The sequence below is a fragment of the Corvus kubaryi genome, unplaced genomic scaffold, assembly GCF_017639235.1.
Source record: "Corvus kubaryi isolate FWS band 111438036 unplaced genomic scaffold, C.kubaryi_AGA036_p1.0 137, whole genome shotgun sequence".
NCBI classification, from domain to species: Eukaryota; Metazoa; Chordata; class Aves; order Passeriformes; family Corvidae; genus Corvus; species Corvus kubaryi.
Window position 1 is genome coordinate 17,533,244 of NW_024580671.1, and position 13,757 is coordinate 17,547,000.

General features: G+C 36.7%; 1 protein-coding gene across 1 annotated transcript in view; it reads left to right on the forward strand.

Moving 5' to 3' along the window:
- Positions 1-13,757, forward strand: part of FOXP2 (forkhead box P2) — a 409,998-nt gene that overhangs the window by 48,115 nt on the left and 348,126 nt on the right. The window contains exon 2 of the mRNA XM_042018066.1: positions 13,545-13,691. The gene's annotated coding sequence lies outside the window, so the exon portion shown is untranslated. The remainder of the gene's footprint in view (positions 1-13,544; positions 13,692-13,757) is intronic.

The following is a 13,757-nucleotide window of genomic DNA, read 5'->3' on the forward strand; positions in this document are numbered from 1 at the left end:
GCACAGAGGAAAATGTGCTTTTTAAAGTTCATGCTCTACCTTACTTTTGTTGGCTTTAGCACAAGGAACATGATTCTTCTGAATCTACAAGGTGAATCTGAAGTATGTGAAATTGGTGTTAAAGATGGGGTATGTTGTGTGTTCATAAAGAAAACACATTCAGTTCAGTAATGAGATAAATTAAGAAGGCTAAGTTAATATGTTGCCATATTGTGTGTTTTGTACAGTATAAAAAGGCTGTTTCCAAGTTTTTATCTTTCGTGAAAGGAGTTGATAGAATTATGTTTGGAAAGATAACTTTGAATTTGTAATTTTTCTATTGTGTTTGATGTATTTGACATTTAAATACGTGGTTGTATTTACATATATTGCATTTTCATTACAGCTAATCCTCTTGAAACTTGGTTGGCAGATGCCTTAAGCAGTTCTCTATAAAATTGGGACAGATACAGTATTCTGCAACCTTGGAATTTAATTGCAAATAAAGAACATTTTGTAATTACATTTTTCCACTTTTAAGATTCCACTTTTAAATTTTAAAAGAGAATTGTTGTATGTAAACAAAAGGGAAATAGACTTTAATGGAGAGATTATATCTGAAAATTTACAAGTTGTCACCTTATTTTATTATAAAATATTAATAATATTTTATGTGCTGCAAACAGAAAGATTACCTCTCTGAGCTACTTAATATATTAAGTAAATAAGTCTGTGGGAACAAACCATTCTGTGTACATCGTAAGACACACATATTTTTACAAAAGGCAACAGTTTTCAATATTAAGATTGTTTTATAATTTGAAAGGAGAGTAGAAAAACAAATAATTTCTTTGACAACTGTTAGGTTTTTTATAGTCCACAAATACATGACGTCCGTATGTGGTAGGATTTTGTTTTTTGTTTTGGGGCTTTAAAAACAAATAGCCTCAGCATTTTTTCACCCTCATTTCCTGGCTTTTAATTTATTCAAATACTGAAAGATGTAGCTAAATATAGCAAAATGTTTGATTCTGTCTCTAAACTAATTTAGCAAATACCCTTAAGTTCACAGAATTCAGTAAAAAACACTTAAACAGTCTGAAAAACAAGGGAAAAAAATAAATCAGTGTTCCTCTGTGGAGAGATCCATTGTAAAATTTGATGTACAATCTGGACTACAAGAATCTTTTGCTATTAATTAAAGTTGAATTTTTTTCAAACTCAAGTGCATTGTGTTTGGAGAAGTACTCAACAATTTCTGTTCTCTTCCAAATAACTTACACTCCACTCCCTCTTGTGATTCATCCTAACAGTGACTGGATTAATCCATTCAGGTGCTTTGCTAATGCTCTTGAGCTGGCACAGCTCCTCTCCCTGGCTTCCCATACAGAGGAAAGCCACAGGCTCTGCTAGGAGCGCTGTGTTAAGTAGAGATCATATCCTGTGTAGATGTTTAAAGTTACGTAGGGTGAATCTGATTTTAATATTGCATGAAAGAAAGTAAAAATGGTTCAAACCTAAATTATTTGACCAGACATTTCCAATTTAGTCTTTAACTCTTGGTTTGCTCCTTGTTAATCCCTTTGGTCTTTGCTTTTGCATCTTCTTTTAATTGATATAGTTGTCCTGAGCTACTTGGTTTTCCCTTACAAGAGTGTAAAAGGTCCTCTATGCTCACAATAGCTTTTTACTTGTATTCTTACAAACCTTTGACTTTCCTTTTCCGGAAAGTTGCTGCTTGGTGGCAGCAGTTGATGATTATGAAGGGTCCAGTGGCTGCATTGAGCCAGCAGAGTTCCTTCCTAAACTCATCTGCTTTTTGAAAAAACAAAATACAGTGGGAAATTATGCCTTTAAGTCTCTTTACTAGATTTTTCTGTACATGTTTCTCATGTGTTGGCAGTTCGTTTTGGCTGCGTTGAGGTCCCAAGTCTCACTCTTCATGGTCTTTGTGGAGGGAGGAAGGATTCTCCTGACTCATGGTGGTGTTTTAGAATTGTCCTTGATAAATGTGTGTGTTACTGCCAAAATCTGTGACAAAATATCTGGTCTCAAAATATGTAGTTTGTTTAATACCACCAAGATAAAGTATGGTGGGTCATGAAGTGATAAATGAGCCCTCAGCTTCCACAGCATCTGTGTTGGGGAGAGCTGTGCTGTGTTTCAGGGAGATGGCAGGAGTCCACCCCCGCCAACAAGGTCTGCAAGGCTTGTTTCCACCTTTTACCAATTTCTGTCTCTCTTGGACGTCACCTTGTCAGTGTAGTTCAGGGAGCTGGGCTTCCAGCTTCCTGCAAGGCAGGAGAGGAGAGATTTCCTAGCCCAGCCCCTGACCTTCCCCATGGCAGCTGGGTGAGATGGGCATCCCTGCCATGCCGGGGCCTCTCTGCCTGCCTGGGATGCGGCACCGCTGGGAGCAGAGGGCAGCAGATAATGAGCAGGCAATTAAATGCTTAGTAAAAGAAGACACAGAGGAAATGCTGTGTGCTGCTCATCTTCTATTTTCATAAACTCATACATAGGATCCAGTGAATTGGGAAGTAGGATGAAGGTTAACGCAATTTTGACGCAAACACTTACATGGCTAATCTCTTTCTAAATGCTTATGTTTTTAATCTCAAGCCTCTTTATGTGGCTGAGCTGCACTTCTTTTCTAACTTGACTTTGTTTTGTGGGGAAATATTTCATATCAGATTGCTTAAGCTCTGGGCTGTCATGTAAATACCTTCTGTCAAGTATATAATACACATTTTAAAATTTGTCTAAATATTTATGCTCTTGAGGGGATCACTGTATCTCTCAACAGACAGTTACAATCTAGCAAGTAAATAAATAGTATGTCTTTTTTTTTTTAATTTTCATTGTTTTTGCAAGAAATCATAACTGTTTGAAAGATATGAATCTTACAAAATTCCGGAAGATAATTTTATTATTTACTTGAGAAAAAACTACCTCCTGTCTTTCAGCAGTGCCTGCAAATATATGTATGTGCTTGTATATATATATATAGATACATATATATATACTTTAGTTTTTAAATGCTTGTATGTTTTCTTAAAACTAAAGGCCAAAATATAACTAAATTAATTTATGTGTGCTACCACGTTTAAAGTTATCTATAGAAATGCTATGAAACACATTTTTTGTTATTTTGGATTTGCTTCCAGTATGTGTTCCATGGATTAGTTCTTTCTTATTTTAGTAATTTTCCTTCTTATATTACATTGGTAAGATCTCTGGTGTTACGAGTCTTTAAAATGAAATAATTAAAAGTTCAGTGAAATTCGGTGGAGCAAAGTTCAGTAATTTTCATTCATTTCCAGGTAATGAGCTGAAATAATTTTTCCATGTTTGTATGAGAAGGAAAATTATTAACACTGAAGTTTAAAATGTAGTTTGTAATCAATAAGAGTTACAGTAACTGTGATTGATATAAAACAGAAGATTTCTGTAATGTTAAATACATCAGAAACTGTTCACCAATAAAAAAAGATCTTGCAGTTTTAACTGAAGGAAGTATATTTTGGATGCTAGTCTATATAAGTCATAATACATTGTATTTGCCTTTCTTTTTGCTTTTTACAATAATAAAACATATCCAGAGAAAGTAAATCTGTGATTTTAACATCTTTTGACAAGCACATTAGACTGTAGAAAGAGCATCCAAGTTGGGGCTCGGGGCATATGGTGCTACCTTCTGCTAGCATAGCTCCAGAACAAGTCACTGTGTTCACCACGGGGTCATATTCAGACTCTCAGGTTCCTTCCTCTGGTCTGGGGGAAAAGAAACACATTTCCCCTTCACACAGAAAAATCAGAACACAAACTGCAAACCCCACTACCCTGGGATACCTTCGTTGTGCAGAGAACACACAGATGCTATGAGATGTTTTGCTATCAATCAGGTTTTTTGTCAGGGCATTCAAGAAAGGCATTATATTAGCCTATATAGATATTTATAGCTATTTTTTAATTCTGAAAAGACATATAATGCTATTTTGAAAGAACATACGTTTATATTGTGATGTGAAATCATAGAAGTATTTCAAACGTATGTACATCCGAAGTATTGTTTGAGTAGGTGTTTTGTGAATAGGTAGGAACTGCCACAAACTTACTTTTCACATCTTCCTAGATTGTCTTATTTTATTTAGATTTAAAGACTGGTATTTATAATAGATAATCCAAGTGTTGTGTGTCTTGGGAATTCAACATATGGATGAGGATATGGAAGGCATTAGTTATATGAGATTTGTTGACCAGCTTTTAATTCAGATTGTCATTTTTAACACACGGTGGTGCAGATGGTGGAGTTTTGACTGTCCGTCAGAGCCCAAATACCTTAGGGACAGCTGTTGCTGATAAATCATTTTACATGCTTTAGGTCAAGAGTCGTCAAACCTGTTACAGCACCTGCTTCTACATATGCAAATCTGTTGTTTTGTCATTTCATTAAACAAGGAAAAGTAGTGGTCTCTCTTGGCCATAAGTAAGCCTGGAACATATCCCGTACGAAATGAAATACAGCAAGAAGACAACTGTGGTTTCTGCAGTACAGCCATGGGATGCTGCTTCTGTTTGGGGGCTTTGTTTCTGGAAGACTGCCTGCAATTTGGAAGGAGGGTAGAAAGACAAGTACATGTTTGGAGGCAATAAGTAAAGGGAAGGTGTTTGCTGTCATTGACTGTAGGGTAGTTGTGAAGTTTGACATGCCCAGAAGCCAGCGGGTGCCATGTGGGGCTCCCCTACACTGCATACCTCTGTTTTCATCATCTGGTGAGCCTGCAGCATGATTTCCGGGCACTGGAGCATACAACATGTCTACTTCGGTTTGGAGCTGATTGATCCACAGCAGAACATGCTTGTGGGATCTTCCCTTGCTATAGAAGAACATAAATGATTGAAATGTTTTCTTAAGAAAGAAAAGATCATTTGTTTATGTACTTCAATGCCCAGCAAAAAAATTCCTGTCAAATGGCAGCACACTGCAAGAACTGGGGGTTTACTGCACAAGGTTATGCCTGGGCTTTGGAAACTTCTAAGATGTTTATATTTGTTTAATTTATCAGGTATGTAGAGAGAGATTAAATCATGAGGAGGAAACTTCTTTGTTTATTGCACTTCACAAGTAGGGCTGTGGCATGTAATAGAAATGGCACTTAGGGATTGTTTTTTTTAAGCAAACTGACAGAAGATTTTATCCTGCACTGCCATAGATTGCTGTGGGGGAGAAAGGGAAATAGTAAAATTGATGAAGAAATGTTGCATGCTGTCATTTTAGATTATGTTATTTTGCCATGAATTTGCTGCTAATTTTTTTAAAGATACTGTAAAATTCTGCTGTTGCAGAAAGCACCACAGTAGCGCTGTAGTCTGCTAATTATTTCATTCCACAGCTAGTTTGTCAACAGTGTTTTAATCAAGCCACCAGCAAAAATGCTTTTTGAACAATTTGTGGAGAAAAAAGAATACCTCCCTGACCTTTCAACCTTGTCAGCTGAGTTTCCCCATTCTCACACTAGGCATTATTTTTGCAAAGGTTGGAATTTTAACTCTTCAGTGAACCAGATATCATTTTTATTGGGATATTAATTCTGGTAGGTGCTAATCTCATCAAGATTTGCAGACATTTTCCTTCATAGGCCATTCTGATTTGTAGCTTTTTCTTTTCACAGCAGTATTAAATACCAAACCTCTCTGATATGGAAGTTCATTAGAGATATGTCTTTGATGGCAGCCCTTTCAGGGCTTCAGTTTCAAATACCTTGATGTAAAGCTTAAGAAGCCATTGTGTTGTAAGCCCTCCTTGATGTGTCTTATTTAGATCTGCATAGTAAATCAAGGAAAGTAAATAACAAGGCAGCAGATGGAAGCATGGAGATAAGGCCAGTGAACAATTGTATTTGTATTTTGTTATGATGTTGACAGGAGTTAAAATTCACTAATCTAGTTCAACTGATCTGCATTTCAAAGAAATCTCATTTAGCAGCAACTTGAAGGTTTGGAGGATAAAGTTCTTTTATTGCAGCTTTTATTGCATTCTTTGCTAATTTATCTGGTCAAGATTTAGCCTTGCTTACTTAAAGCAGCAAGCATGTTACAAGGAGTCTTAAATACTACGAAAGCATTAATGTCTAGACTATGAACTGAAGGTAATTACATATCCAGCAGTGAATAGGCTACATTTAGGAAATACTGTTGTCCACATGGAATTGGAAGAGAAATGCAGATAAGGTGTTTTCTCCCATTTTCTCTAAGGGTTTTTTTTTTTTTTTTAAATTATTAATTTTAATCATGTGGAAAATTAATATAAAAGCAAATGTAAAATTACTAAATATAAACCTCAGAATTTCTTGAACTGTGAGTTCCATCATACCATACTTTGCTGCTCTGTTTACAAATTGATAGCTCATATTAAGGTTTCATTTAATGATTGCCCTTCTGTATCTATTAAACAAAACTATTAAAAAGTGGACAATAATATAATAGAATGATGGACCACAATTATTTTATGTGTGCTTTAAATGGTGTAGACGATGTATATGTAACTTAGGTACTTCATATTAGATACAGTGCAGCCATGTCATTTGGAAAAAAAAATGTGATAAACTGTAAGAATTAAATATCGTTAAAATGAAAAGGGATAGAAAGCAGAATTTAGGGTTTCCTTTTGCAAATTTAAAAAAGTTGTTTAATCTTAAGGCCAAAAACTAGACTTTTACTTTGATTTAGTTTTCAGTTTATAATAAAAATACTAACAATGGACTATTTAGGGTATTGAACACAAGTGTGTCCGTACCTCTGTACAGATGTAATGATAATAAACCAAAGCATGCCAGGCTGGTGTACATCCACTCTAATAATGGGCCCCATCTCTAAGACATGTAAATCATACCCAGCAGCTGCTATGTGTTAATGCTGTAGTCCTTGCTGCCCTTCTGCAGCCTGTCCTTGTCACAGAGCCTACACCTGTGCCCTGAGGACTGCACTTCCGTCTCATTTGCAGTGTGGGTCTTTGCACTTCTTTGTAGTGTGTCTTTGTAGGCTCGAGAGGAGTAGAGGGGGAGGCAGCTGGGGATGAGGGTGCTTGCTAGGCTGCAGTGATATCTGATAGCTTTTGACTGCTGGACTCCATAGGCTAATCAGATCATGGGGTGGTAAATGCTTCTTTAGTTGTAGTACTGGCTTAAACATCTTTTGGTTCCTTCTCCTCATTGCTGTACCTCTAAAAATGTTTGCACAGTGTTTTGTGGGTCTGGTGGACTCCATAAATTTGAAAACAGCTTTTATTTAGCCAGTTTACTTTTAATCTAGATTAGTTTCCCGGTATGGCTGACCATGTATCTCCATGCATACTTTCCGTGGCACAGCTCAGTGGCCAGTGCTGGGAAGGGTGAGGTAGTACTGGTCCTGCCTCTGCCACTGGAAAAAAATGTTTGTCAGTCTACACCCCAAGACACACAGGCTGAGCTTCCACAGCAGACCAAGCCATGCCACATCACAATTGTGTGATCCCACCTTAATGTCTCCTCACTCCTCTCTTACCCTAGCAAGGATGACCATGTTTTGGTCAAAAGTTTATCTGTTGTTTTGCAGGACTGTTTTAAAGTCAGTACAAGAGAGGAGTGAGAGTCTGCAGGTGGAGCTGTAGAAGGTTAGGGAAGTTAGGGCTGCTTTGGCTCCGGATTAGAGTGTTTTAAGTCATTGTGCTGCAGCAGTCTCAGGAAATTTTACTGTTAACCTCCAGACCATTGTATGCTCTGTATGTGTGAAATGAAGTAGACACTACAAATAACAGTTATTCAAAAAAGAGATTTGCACTGCTTTGTGAGAGAAATATATACCAGCCAATATAATGATGACAATAAAATAAATTGAACTTTCCTAGAAAACTCCACAGTGTAAATGAACATTTATTTACATCCCAATCTGCTAAAGTTCAGAAGAAAAATTTTGAATTTAAATATATCCCAAGGATGTCATCCTATTTACAGCACCCAGAAGCAAACAGGTCCACGAGATCAAGCACAGGCATGTTCACATTTTTAGTTAAACTCTACCTTCTTCTGCCTAATAATGTAAATCATCCCCTCAAATAAACATATGCTCCTATTGTCTGGCCTGCCACAGTCTCCAGAGTTTCACCACCCGTAATCTGTTTTTAAAGCCTCATGCCCTTGTACTTTTGGCTTCAGCATCATTGACTCTCGCTCCATCCCGCCTAAGCCCATCCCGCGTTCTGACGTTGCCTAAGGTGACAAGGATGGATCCCGGCTGTCACTGAGTGCTCGCCTCTTGTCTTCCTGTCCCTGCTGGCTCCATGCACATGTTGTGTTCCTCACAGAGCTGCATAAGGGGACAGTGTTTTCAGCAAAAAGGATAGTGGGAGAGAAGATAAAGGGAAAAAGGAGAAATAGAGGGGAAAAAAAGCCAAATGAAATTTTACGGAATTTCTCACATCTGTCTCTCTGCAGAAACCTTTTACACCCTGCCAGTAATACAGGAGTGCTGCAGCATAGTAACAATACTGGACATGATTGAGTAATCTTCTCTCAAGTGATGGGGATCCAAACTAGTTAGCAATGAGGTGGATTAAAAACCAAACTTGAATTCCTGCTACCATCACATTGGTGTTGGTGTTGATTGCATAACCCTGATGGGCTGAATTGTGTGTGATGCTCCTTGTCTGGAATCACACTGAACTGCTCAGCATTTATTTCTTCAGCTCCTGCTGCACGTCCCTGTGCTGAATGACAGCCTAATGTTAGAAGGAGAAAGGCAGATAGAGCTGGAAGGAATGTGGGGGAAAGGAGGTGGCACTTTCCCCACTGGAGTAAATATTCCCAGACATATTTGCCACAAGAAGTACTATACAAATTTACCACTATTTATTTAACCTTCCCAAGCTTGGATCTTGGTTTAACAGCAGTTTACCATGTATTACGTGAGTTTGTCCCAAATCCAGCATTATATCTTAGTTGGTGGATTGCCTAGTAGAGCTAGTTAGCCTGTGTCTTCTCTCATCCATCTTGTGTATATCATTTCCTTTGGGGTGGTGGACATGTAGTCATGCAAGGAATATTTAGGCGTAAGTCTTTCTTTTGTTTTCATGCTGTTCTGTCCTCTTACAATTCAGTTTAAGGTTGTATTTCTAGTCAATATATTTTAAATAAATACTGACTAAATCTGCAAGAGAAATGAGGAATATTTATCTAACTCTTAATCCAAATCCAGAAGATTTGAGGAACTTGGTGAGAGGAATAGATTTTAAAATATTACAAATTTTAGCGTGTCTTTTCAGGTCCTGCAGGAGATCTGTATAAAAACAAAAGGAAGATTATTGATTATCTTTGTGGCACTAATGCGTATAGAAAGACTGTTTTACCTGTTGATAGGTAATTTGTCCTGGCTTTCTCTTCTTATTATGTAGGAGAAGGGAAGTAGTGCCAACTCTGATGTTTTCTGAAGCATTTTTTTTTTTGATTGTAGCGTAATAAGGTTTCTTAAATTGCAGACAAACCAAAAAACTTTATTCTGTTCAATAGCACAGCATTTAGAGAAGTTCGCAATATAACACCTTTATTGCTTTAATTATTTACATCATGGTTGATCTCTTGTTTACTCATTCTCTTGTTTCCAGATTAGGACAGTGATACCACAGATCATCTGGAAGGGACTTTTAGTACAGATTTATTTATGTCTTTTGTCACTGTTTTAATACATCTTTCTTAACAATATTTTTGGCATTTATTAACAAAGCAGTAATTATTTTCGTGAGTTTATGTTTTTTGAGGTAAGATTTCTGGGTAAAGACTTTTAGATAAACATGGTTCTAAAGATACAGGATTGTAATACTACATTAGGCAGTCTATACAAATGAGAGTAAATATTGTTCAATCTTAAACCAAACCAGACTCAAAACTCCAATCCAGTCCTTGATTTTATATGCTATGATATCAGGCCACATTCTACTCTAGTTTTTTATTTAGTTACACCGAATAGTCTGTAGGTACTGAAAGTAAAATTAATAGGATGCTTGTCTACAAAAACTGAATTTTATATCATATTAATCCCAAAAGAGTTAAGAAACTTCCTTGTATAGTCCTCAAATACTTTTTCTATAACGCATTTTTCTTTGGCAAACTCTAAAAACACATGACAGTCAAGAGATAAAGTATTTTATCAGTGCTTATTTGGGATGGCTTTGTAAAGCAGCTGTATATTTATGAATTGCCAAAAAGGTCCTGTAACTGTTATGCTAATAAGATCATGTTATGATGCATAGCTTTTACTTTGTGTCTTAGATAATGTGTGGGAATGGTGTGAGCTTGCACATAAGTGTAGCTTTTAATATCCCAAATTAATATGTGTGTACTCTGAAATATATTCGTGTCTTTAAAATTGCAGATTAGTTGTATCACTGTGCTGTTCCAGAATTAAAAAAAATAAGCTAAGAAATTCTTCATGTAAAAACTTCTTCATGTATCTTTGATGTAAGTGGATTTCTACCAGGGTATAATTGAATTAAGGAATATATGGAATAAATTTTTAAAGCAGGCATGAATGCTTATTTAACCTTCAAGTGAAATTATATAAAAAATGGTTGAGAATAATGCATTCTTAGTTAACATGATTTTTTTGGGGTTGCTATTGGTTTCTGATACTTGCAAGTAAGATAAATGCGTATCAACTTCTCCCCCTTTATGTGCACTTGTTTGAGAGAGTCAAGACGATATTCATGGGAAGACTTTGTAAACTCGTTAATAGTAACTTGAAGCCACATGTGGAAAGAGTAAAAATCAAGGCTTTTATTTGACAGCCATTAGGTACCCACTTGTTCTCATGTAGTTCTTTCTCAGTGTTTAAGTAGTGGTGATGATAATTCTGAATTGTTATTGCTACTATCAAATTGTTTTCAATAGGTTTATCCTGCAATAGTATTTTACCTTCTCTAGTATACCTGGAACCCATGTCTCTAAATTTTGCCATTTTTCTAGAAGCTTGTCTTTGCTCATATATCAATGCTAAGACATTTGGTTCTTGTTTGGTACAGCTTGCTCTTATTTATAGTTAGTATCGAAGTGATGTGAAGGATATCAAACAGACCTTGAATACCTTTTGAGCTGTCTGGTTATATTCCTACCCTTAATGTTCTAAACAGAAAAGCTGGACAAATAATAGAAGGGAGAGGTAGCCTAAAATGTTGCTATAGGCCAGTGGTACATGAGTCTTTGATCATTAGCATGCTGTACAGTGAATTTCTTTTCATCCTCAGTGTAGCCATTTAAGCTGCAGAAGCAAATAGAACAGCAAACATTGTAGCAGCTTCTTCTTTCTCAGAGAGGGGAATAGATTGAACAGTAAACATACTTTGATCCAGTATTTCAAACTGGCCAAAAAAAGTGTAAGCTATTCAAATTCTCACTGTAGGGTCTAAAAAGAGCGTTAATGAATAGGTATGTGTGTAGATATACCAGAAAATGTCTGGGTTTTGGGTGAAATTTGAGGGTATTAATTCATGCATCTTGTGAAAAGGATTTTGGTTGCATACTGATGTCTGAACAAAGTTATTTCTGTCCTGCTATGTTTTTTTGTGCTAGTACAGGCTGCTTCTTCATATAATGTGCCAATGCACAGCTCTACATATAGGGATACTTGGTTCACAGACACAAAGATCTGTATCTAGTAAGACAGCAGAAAGGACTGTTCATATTCCTTTGGTACACCTGGTAGGTATGGAAAGAATTAATTAACATACTTTTTGCTCAAAAGTGTGACACGCCAGTCAATGACAGCAAAAAGTGTTTGTTCCTGATGACAGTCATTCACTTTCTGCTGGTTCAGAAGGCTTCCCTGAAGGAATTTTAATTGATCTGCACTTGCCCAAAATAAATCAGAAACACTGCTGTATCCTAGAGATTAAAGGAAAAGAGAAGATATTGGAATACAGATTATATGATTTTTAAGGTTTACTTTGAGATGAAACTTGGGAAATGGAGATGCTGACCTGCATTTATATAAGTATTGAACTGAGTGGGAGCACATGGATGAAGTTAGACTCAAACCCATGAGACCAGGGAACAACTTGAGAAGCAGAACCTTGCTTTGTAGCCCTCTGTCCTGGCTGCTTTGGGACTGTGGACCAGGGAGAGGAAGGCTACTGCTGCTTTACAGTAAGACTTTGCTACCTCATTTGGTTTTATTTTATTTTTTTAGTGGTGATGGTGTTTTGGAAAAATCAATCAAATTTATTAAGCATATAGTAAAGTACAGAGAACCATGGGATTTTCTTCGGTGTTCAAAAGGATCTAACCTGTACTTCAAGTGCAACTAAGACTAGACTCCCTGTGTACCTAATGCAGTAATTCTCGTTCTTGAGTGGTGAATAGATCAGTGTAAAACGGATATAAAATTTGTTGAATTAGCACTAACATAAGTGAATTTAGAAGGAGATAGGACTGGTTATCCTGGTTCAGACCAATGTTTCACTTAAGCTGTCATCTACCTCCAGTGGTGACTGTTTTCCAAGGATACCTCCATCTTCCTCTTGACTTATGAAACTTCCTTGCATAAATAGCATCCTTGGGAAGAAGTTCACAGTTCTGTCACACAATTTGGGGAGAAGAAACTCCCATTTTTCTTTTGAACTTGGCTTTTATTAGGCAGTTCTTGAGTTCAAAGGATAGGGAGCATACAATGTCTGTGCAGTCTTTTCATCTTTAGAATTTTTTTGTTTTCTATCATACCCTTCCTTAAGTCAGCTTTTTTCCAGCCTGGATATTGGTGGCGTACTGAATTGTTCTTCATATATGGAAACTATTTTAAGCCTTTGATCATGTATGTTTTTTTCTCTGAACCTTTGCTAATTAGTTGTGTTGTTCTGTGCTGGACAAGAGAGTGGAGCATGCTTTTCAAGATAGGGATTAATACAGTGGCAAATGACATGTTACGCTTTGTCCTTTATTCCTTTCTCAATAATTTTTAACATTCAGTTTATAGATTTGACTCTGATGGAGTGGTGAGTTTTAAGTTTCCATGAAGAAATTTCAATGAGACCTATCTATCATAAACCCCAGGTCTCACTTTCTGAGCGGTAAGATGTAGTGCAGTAGAGAGTTGTTTTGTTTAACAGAAGATTCAGATTAGAATGTTTATCAATATTGGCTAGCCAAGATGGTTTCTAGTGAGACTGTGCTCAACAAATTGTGATTGCTTGCTTGAACCCAGCCAGAAGTATTTACAGTGTCTTTGTGGTACAAAATAAATAATCGATAATGTGAAACCATCTTTTAACTTGTACACTTGCTTTTTCAAAGTAATACAATCTTGTTATTATGAATCTCAGAAGTGAAGCAAGTGACTGCTCTAGGAGTAGTGACTACTTCATGTGTCTCATACAAGGAAAGAAAGATGTGAAGTGTGTGGGATTCTTTCCTCAGTGTGCAGTACATATGTGTAAGGATGACACTGACGTGTGTGTTTTAAAGAGATGGTTGTAATACCTTGCTATAAAACGCAATATGGACGCTTGCACTTACTGTGTTCCTTTCCCTTTTTACCCTTAGATAACTTCAAGTGAAAGTTAAGGACCTTTTGTCCTTATCTGCTGTAGATGTGACAGACACTTTTGGAAGGAGGACCAGTTTGAGCAAAAAGGAAAAGACCATCCCTTCCCACAGCACAGCATAGTGACAAAGTGACTCTGAAGAGATGTAAGTGATTTATAACTGAACTGTGGCTATATTTCTGCTGTGGATTTATACGCCCTGTGGGAGGAA